Source organism: Pleurodeles waltl, chromosome 6 (assembly GCF_031143425.1).
Source record: "Pleurodeles waltl isolate 20211129_DDA chromosome 6, aPleWal1.hap1.20221129, whole genome shotgun sequence".
In the NCBI taxonomy this organism is placed as follows: domain Eukaryota; kingdom Metazoa; phylum Chordata; class Amphibia; order Caudata; family Salamandridae; genus Pleurodeles; species Pleurodeles waltl.
The window spans coordinates 386,642,788-386,650,953 of record NC_090445.1 but is presented as its reverse complement, the minus strand read 5'-3'; positions in this window follow the sequence as shown (position 1 = coordinate 386,650,953).

Below are 8,166 nucleotides of genomic sequence, written 5' to 3'. Positions count from 1 at the left end.
ATGCCACCCCAGTTTGGATCCACCCATATGCAAATAGTCTTGACCCTGTTCCCCATGGGAACAGTCTAGCCCGAACTGCCAAGCCAGGTCCTCCCTGGACCGGAAACAAGCATCCTAGGACTGGTTTCAAGGTATCACCCTTCATCAGCTAGGCTAGCTTGAATCCAGTGACACACTGAGCAAGGGACCCTTGTCTGGGCATACCCTTCCCACTTAGAGCAACTTTAACAACACAAAAGGATGATGGACCGAGTGTTGAAACTTTTCAAACACTCACCCCCAGTCACAGATCTGGGTTTAATCCATCATTCTTTTGCTTACCATGCCACCCCAGTTCGGACCCAGCCATATGCAAATCAGTCTTGACCCTGTTCCCCATGGGAACAGTCCAGCCCAAACTGCCAAACCATGTCCTCTGTGGACCAGAAACAAGCATCCTAGGACTGGTTTCAGGATATCACCCTTCATCAGCTAGGCTAGCTTGAATCCAGTGGCACAGTGAGCAAGGGACCCACGTCTGGGCATACCCTTCCCACTTAGGGCAACTTTAGCAACACAAAAGGATGATGGACAGAGTGTTGAAACTTTTCAAACACTCAACCCCAGTCACAGATCTGGATTTAATCCATTGTTCTTTTGCTAACCATGCCACCCCAGTTTGGACCCAGCCATATGCAAATCAGTCTTTACCCTTTTCCCCATGGGAACAGTCCAGCCCGAACTGCCAAGCCAGGTCGTCCCTGGACCGGAAACAAGCATCCTAGGACCGGGTTCAGGGTATCACCCTTCATCAGCTAGGCTGTACTGGGGATGAATGTTTGACATTGTTCAGCATTCCGTCCATCACTTGTTGTTTTTGCATTTGTTGCACCAAGTGGGAAGGGTATGCCCAGACGTGGGTCCCGTGCTCCCCATGCCACTGGAATCAAGCTAGCTTGGCTGATGAATGGTGATACCCTGAAACCGGCCCTAGGATGCTTGTTTCCAGTCCAGGGAGGTCCAATTAATCGATATGGGTTTCTCATTTTACTTTTAGATTCCAAGTGTTATGTGAATAGGTGGGCAACAATGTTGTTTACCATGTAGTGATGGCTTTCATAGTGTTCCCTATGTACATAATAAATGCAAAATTTCTGCCCCCACCAGTTTTTTTCCAAGCCCCACATTTGTTCCAATCCCTGAATGATTTTGCCATGTGTAAAGAAGTTTCCATCCTGCAAACCATATATCAGCATATGTAGGTATGACTCTCCCACCAAATAAATCTCTTGCCTTCCTTATTTCTTCATGTTTCTGTGGTTTAACGTTATGCACAAAATGCAGGGAGATATCACAGTGGACTTCTGGTGCATTTGGTAATACTATTCTCACCCTCTTTATATACCATTGGTGACATGCCCTTGCCATCCACAACAAAATCCAGACCTAAGCAGGAAGTCTGTCACTACAAAGCAACAAAGTCCTTTGGTGTCCCCTGTCATTATATCTCATCCCATTCCTTTGCAGGCACTTCATTAAATATCCTTCTCACCACCTACTGCAGTTGACTCACCATACAGTTTCGTAATTGGGCCTCTGACAGGTCTCTGTATTTTAGTAGTAGCAGCACAGTGTCTACCTGTGCCCCAAACTAAACTGACCAGTAGTCCATGAAGGGATCAGAAAAAAAGTGAATTTAAGAATGATGAGCAACCCAGCAGAATAATATAACAATCAGGGAAATGCTAACTGTGAGAATTTGGGTTGTTGATTGTGGTGTGAACCCATGTCAAGTAGCAACCTCAAATGTTGTCCTTGTAAGGTACAAGCAAAACCCAAATTAATCTGTGTCACCCTCTGGAAGCAATGAATGGAGCAGTAAGACTTAACTTGAAGGCAATGTGCAAAGTATTTGGGTAACACTTCAAACAGTAAAACAGTGAAAACCACCAAACAAAAAGGATCCCACACAGGTTAGAAAGATATATCTTAATTTAATAAATCCAAGACCAAAACAACAAAAATCAAATAAGAAGAACTTGAGTTATGAACTTTAAAAGAATAAACTGTAAAATAGTGCTTAGATGCCAAAAACATAAACCAGAGATATCTGGTTGTGCTAGACCGGGACAAAGTCAAAAGTTCAAGCTGACCACGATAAAGTGCGGGATGGCCACATGGATCCTGTGGGGCCTGCTGAACCAAAGCACTTTAAAACCTAGTTGCAGAGCGCTGTGTTGGTTCTGAACCCCACAGTCAAGGAGATGAGTTTATTTTCCTCATGCAGTTGAGCAGATGCATCAAAGTTCCCCATGCAGCAATGGCAATGCGCTGGTGGCAAGATGCAGTGGAGTTTGGGTGTAGAATCTGGCTGCATCAATGTCCAGGTGATATATTGATTCAGATAGGTGCAGAGGCTGTGATGTCGAGTGTTGTTGTCAAGTTATCATTGATGGGGATCCAGGGACATTGCGCCAAAGAAAAAACTGCAGTGAAGGTTCAAATGTGTTCATTTTGCCCATGCAACACCGGTCCAGTTCTGCGAATGCAGCACAGTATGTGTGGTTTCTACTGGAGCAAATAACTAATGTCCACTTCCAAGGGCACCAGGATTGGGGTGGCTCCACTTAGCAGGACAGTCTCACAGATGGCAGAGTCCAGGTGCGGAAGCAGGGTGGTTTGAAGTCTGTTATGTCCCTGAGATTCAAATCAGGAGGCAAGCAAACTACCCCTTGGAGTCTCTCTCTGGGTTCCGGATTGGAGAGACTTAGGTCCTGTCCTTCTCACTCCCAGGCAAGAGGGCAGCAGGCACAGGTCAGCACAACAATGCAAGACACCAACAAACAGCAGTCCAGTAGAGTGGCAGGCCTTCAGCAGCACAGAAGTCCTTCTCCCTGGCCGAGTATCCACAGGTCCGGAAGTGTACAGAATTGTTGGTGTCTGAGGTCCTGTGCTTATACCCAATGGCTTTTCACTACCAAGACATGTAAAACATAAAAGTACATGTCCAGTTTTTTAAATACACTGCACCCTACCCTTGGGCCTGTCTAAGGCCTACCTTAGGGGTAACTTATACGTATTAAAAAGGAAGGTTTGGCCCTCACAAAAGGTTTGCTCAGCCACGTCGCCATGGCAATTTAAAACTGCACACTGAATCTGCAGTGGCAGGACTGAGACATGTTTGAAGGGCTAATTGAGTGGGTGGCACAATCAGTGATTCATGCCCACTAGTAGCATTTAATTTACAGGCCCTGGGCACCTCTAGTGTACTTTACTAAGGACTTACTAGTAAATCAAATATGCCTACCGTGGAAAAACAAATTAAACATACACTTAACACAGCAGCACTTGCACTTTAGCACTGGTCAGCAGTGGTAAAGTGCTCGAAGTACCAAAAACAGTAAAAACTGAGTCCAGCACACAGTCAAAACATGGGAAGCAGAAGCAAAAAAAGACAGGGGAGACCACGCCAAGGATGCCAGGTCTCAGAGTGGAGTGGCGTACAGTGCATTAGTGAGGAAAGTGGAGTACTCTGTCAGAGTAGAGTGGAGAAAAGTTAAGTGCAGTAGTATACAAAGAGTTGCTTGCAGTGTTGTATAATAGGCCAGAGTATCTTAGAGGGTAATAGAATGTTGTACAGTGACATACAGTATAGTACAGTGTTCTACAGTGTAGTAAACTGTCAGAGAGTGGCATATATTGTAGTAGAGTTTCATAGAGTGGAGTTGCATAGAGCACTGTAGAGTGTCAAACAGTGGAACTGTGTAGAGCGGATTATTGTGTAGAAACGCAGAGTGAGGTAAAGTCTTGTGTAGTGGAGTAAAGTCAAGTGGAGTAGTATAACATAGTGTGGAGTAAAGTACAATAGAGTGCATTGGTGTGCTGTAAAGTAGAGAGACATATAGTGGTGTGTACAGGTGTAAGGTGTAGGAGGCTGGCCTGGCTTGTAGTGGGTACCAAGGGGTGCTTACACTCTGTACCAGGTCCAGTTATCCCTTATTAGTGTAGAAGCGGTGTCTAGCACCTTAGGCTGATAGAAAAAGGTAGCTTAGCAGAGCAGCTTAGGCTGAACTAGGAGACGTGTGAAGCTCCTACTATACCACTGGTGCCATATGCACAATATCATAAGAAAACACAATACACAGATATACTAAAAATAAAGGTACTTTATTTTTATGACAATATGCCAAAAGTATCTCAGTGAGTACCCTCAGTATGAGGATAGCAAATATACACAAGATATATGTACACAATACCAAAATTATGTAGTAATAGCAATAGAAAGCAATGCAAGCAATGTACAGTCACAATAGATTGCAATGAGAGCACATAGGTATAGGGGCAACACAAACCATATACTCCAAAAGTGGAATGCGAATAACGTATGAACCCCAAACCTATGTGACCTTGTAGAGGGTCGCTGGGACTGTAAGAACACAGTGAGGGTTAGAAAAATAGCCCACCCCAAGACCTTGAAAAGTGGGTGCAAAGGGCACCTAAGTTCCCCAAAGAGCACAGAAGTCGTGATAGGGGAATTCTGCCAGGAAGACCAACACCAGCAATGCAACAATGATGGATTTCCAGACGAGAGAACCTGTGGAACAAGGGGACCAAGTCCAAGAGTCACACTCAAGTTGTGAGTGGGCAGATGCCCACAAAATGCCAGCTGAGGGTGCAAAGAAGCTGCCACTGGATGGTAGAAGCTGTGGATTCTGCAAGAACGAAGAGGACTAGGAACTTCCCCTTTGGAGGATGGATGTCCCACGTCGTGAAGAAGCTTGCAGAGGTGTTTCCGTGCAGAAAGACTGCAAACAAGCCTTGCTAGCTGTAAGGGTCGTGGTTAGGGTTTTTGGATGCTGCTGTGGCCCAGGAGGGACCAGGATGTCGCCAATTGCGTGAGGAGACAGAGGGGGCATCCAGCAAGACAAAGAGCTCACTCAGAAGCAAGCAGCACCCGCAGAAGTGCCAGAACAGGCACTACGAAGAAGAGTGAACCGGAGCTCACCCTAAGTCACAAAGGAAGGACCCACGACGCCGGAGGACAACTCAGGAGGTCGTGCACTGCAGGTTAGAGTGTCAGGGACCCAGGCTTGGCTGTGCACAAAGGAAATCCTGGAAGAGTGCACAGGAGCCGGAGCAGCTGCAAATCACGCGGTACCCAGCAATGAAGTCTAGCGGGGTGAGGTAAGGACTTACCTCCACCAATCTTGGACTGAAGAGTCACTGGACTGTGGGAGTCACTTGGACAGAGTTGCTGAGTTCCAGGGACCACGCTCGTCATGCTGAGAGGGGACCCAGAGGACAGCTGATGCAGTCTTTTGGTGCCTGCGGTTGCAGGGGGAAGATTCCGTCGCCCACTGTAGATTTCTTCGGAGCTTCTAGTGCAGGGAGGAGGCAGACTATCGCCACAGCATGCACCACCAGGAAAACAGTCGAGAAGGCGGCAGGATCAGCGATACAAGGTTGCAGTAGTCGTCTTTGCTACTTTGTTGCGGTTTTGCAGGCTTCCAGCGCGGTCAGCAGTCGATTCCTTGGCAGAAGGTGAAGAGAGAGATGCAGAGGAACTCTGATGAGCTCTTGCATTCGTTATGTAAAGAATTCCCCAAAGCAGAGACCCTAAATAGCCTGAAAAGGAGGTTTGGCTACCTAGGAAGGAAGATAGGCTAGCAACACAGGTAATAGCCTATCAGAAGGAGTCTCTGACGTCACCTGCTGGCCCTGGCCACTCAGAGCAGTCCAGTGTGCCAGCAGCACCTCTGTTTCCAAGATGGCAGAGGTCTGGAGCACACTGGAGGAGCTCTGGGCACCTCCCAGGGGAGGTGCAGGTCAGGGGAGTAGTCACTCCCCTTTCCTTTGTCCAGTTTCGCGCCAGAGCAGGGCTGGGGGATCCCTGAACCGGTGTAGACTGGCTTATGCAGAGATGGGCACCATCTGTGCCCATCAAAGCATTTCCAGAGGCTGGGGGAGGCTACTCCTCCCCAGCCCTGACACCTTTTTCCAAAGGGAGAGGGTGTAACACCCTCTCTCTGAGGAAGTCCTTTGTTCTGCCTTCCTGGGCCAAGCCTGGCTGGACCCCAGGAGGGCAGAAACCTGTCTGAGGGGTTGGCAGCAGCAGCAGCTGCAGTGAAACCCCAGGAAAGGTAGTTTGGCAGTACCCGGGTCTGTGCTAGAGACTCAGGGGATCATGGAATTGTCTCTGGCATTGGGGTGACAATTCCATGATCTTAGACATGTTACATGGCCATGTTCGGAGTTACCATTGTGACGCTATACATATGTTGTGACATAAGTATAGTGCACACGTGTAATGGTGTCCCCGCACTCACAAAGTCTGGGGAATTTTCCCTGAACAATGTGGGGGCACCTTGGCTAGTGCCAGGGTGCCCACACACTAAGGGGGTCATTCTACAGCGGCTCTCGCCGCCCGCCAAGCGGGAACCGACAGAAGACCATACCGCGGTCAAAAGACCGCAGCGGTCATTCTGGGTTTCCCACTGGGCTGGCGGGCGACCGCCAAAAGGCCGCCCGCCAGCCCAGTGGTAAACACCCTTCCACGAGGAAGCCGACTCCGAATGGAGCCGGCGGAGTGGAAGGGGTGCGACGGGTGCAGTAGCACCAGTCGCGAATTTAAGTGTCTGCTAAGCAGACACTGAAATTCTAAGTGGGGCCCTCTTAAGGGGGCCCCTGCAGTGCCCATGCCATTGGCATGGGCACTGCAGGGGCCCCCTGGGGCCCCACGACACCCCATACCGCCATCCGGTTCCTGGCGGCCGAAACCGCCAGGAACAGGATGGCGGTATGGGGGTCGGAATCCCCATGGCGGCGCAGCAAGCTGCGCCGCCATGGAGGATTCCCCTGGGCAGCGGAAAGCCGCCGGTACACCGCCGACTTTCCGTTTCTGGCCGCGGCTGTACCGCCGCGGTCAGAATGCCCAAAGGAGCACCGCCAGCCTGTTGGCGGTGCTCCCGCGGACCACGGCCCTGACGGTTTTTACCGCCAGGGTCAGAATGACCGCCTAAGTAACTTAGCACCCAACCTTTACCAGGTAAAGGTTAGACATATAGGTGACTTATAAGTTACTTAAGTGCAGTGGTAAATGGCTGTGAAATAACGTGGACGTTATTTCACTCAGGCTGCAGTGGCAGGCCTGTGTAAGAAGTGTCAGAGCTCCCTATGGGTGGCAAAAGAAATGCTGCAGCCCGTAGGGATCTCCTGGAACCCCAATACCCTGGGTACCTCAGTACCATATACTAGGGAATTATAAGGGTGTTCCAGTATGCCAATGTAAATTGGTGAAATTGGTCACTAGCCTGTTAGTGACAATTTGGAAAGAAATGAGAGAGCATAACCACTGAGGTTCTGGTTAGCAGAGCCTCAGTGAGACAGTTAGTCATCACACAGGTAACACATACAGGGCACACTTATGAGCACTGGGGCCCTGGCTGGCAGGGTCCCAGTGACACATACAACTAAAACAACATATATACAGTGAAATATGGGGGTAACATGCCAGGCAACATGGTACTTTCCTACACAACCCCCCCCAAACGAAGGACAATAAAGACTAGCCATGACCTGATGAGTCTTCATTTTCTAAGTGGAAATATCTGGAGAGTCCATCTGCATTGGAGTGGGTACTCCCAGGTCTATGTTCCACTGTATAGTCCATTCCCTGGAGAGATATGGACCACCTCAACAATTTAGGGTTTTCACCTTTCATTTGTTTTAGCCAAAGTAGAGGTTTGTGGTCTGTCTGAACAATGAAGTGAGTGCCAAACAGGTATGACCTCAACTTCTTCAGTGCCCAGACCACAGCAAAGGCCTCCCTCTCTATGGCAGACCAACGCTTTTCTCTAGGGGTCAACCTCCTGCTGATAAAAGCAACAGGTTGATCCTGGCCCTCAGAATTAAGTTGTGATAAGACTGCCCCTACCCCTAATTCAGATGCATCAGTTTGGACAATGATTTTTTGGGAGTAACAGGGGCTTTTTAGGACAGGTGCAGAGCACATGGCCTGTTTCAGCTCCTCAAAAGCTTTCTGACAGCTAGCTGTCCATAATACCTTTTTAGGCATTTTCTTAGATGTGAGGTCATTAAGAGGGGCTGCAATGGAGCCATAGTTCTTTATGAACCTCCTGTAATACCCAGTGAGGCCTAAGAAGGCTCTCATCTGGGTCTGAGTTGTAG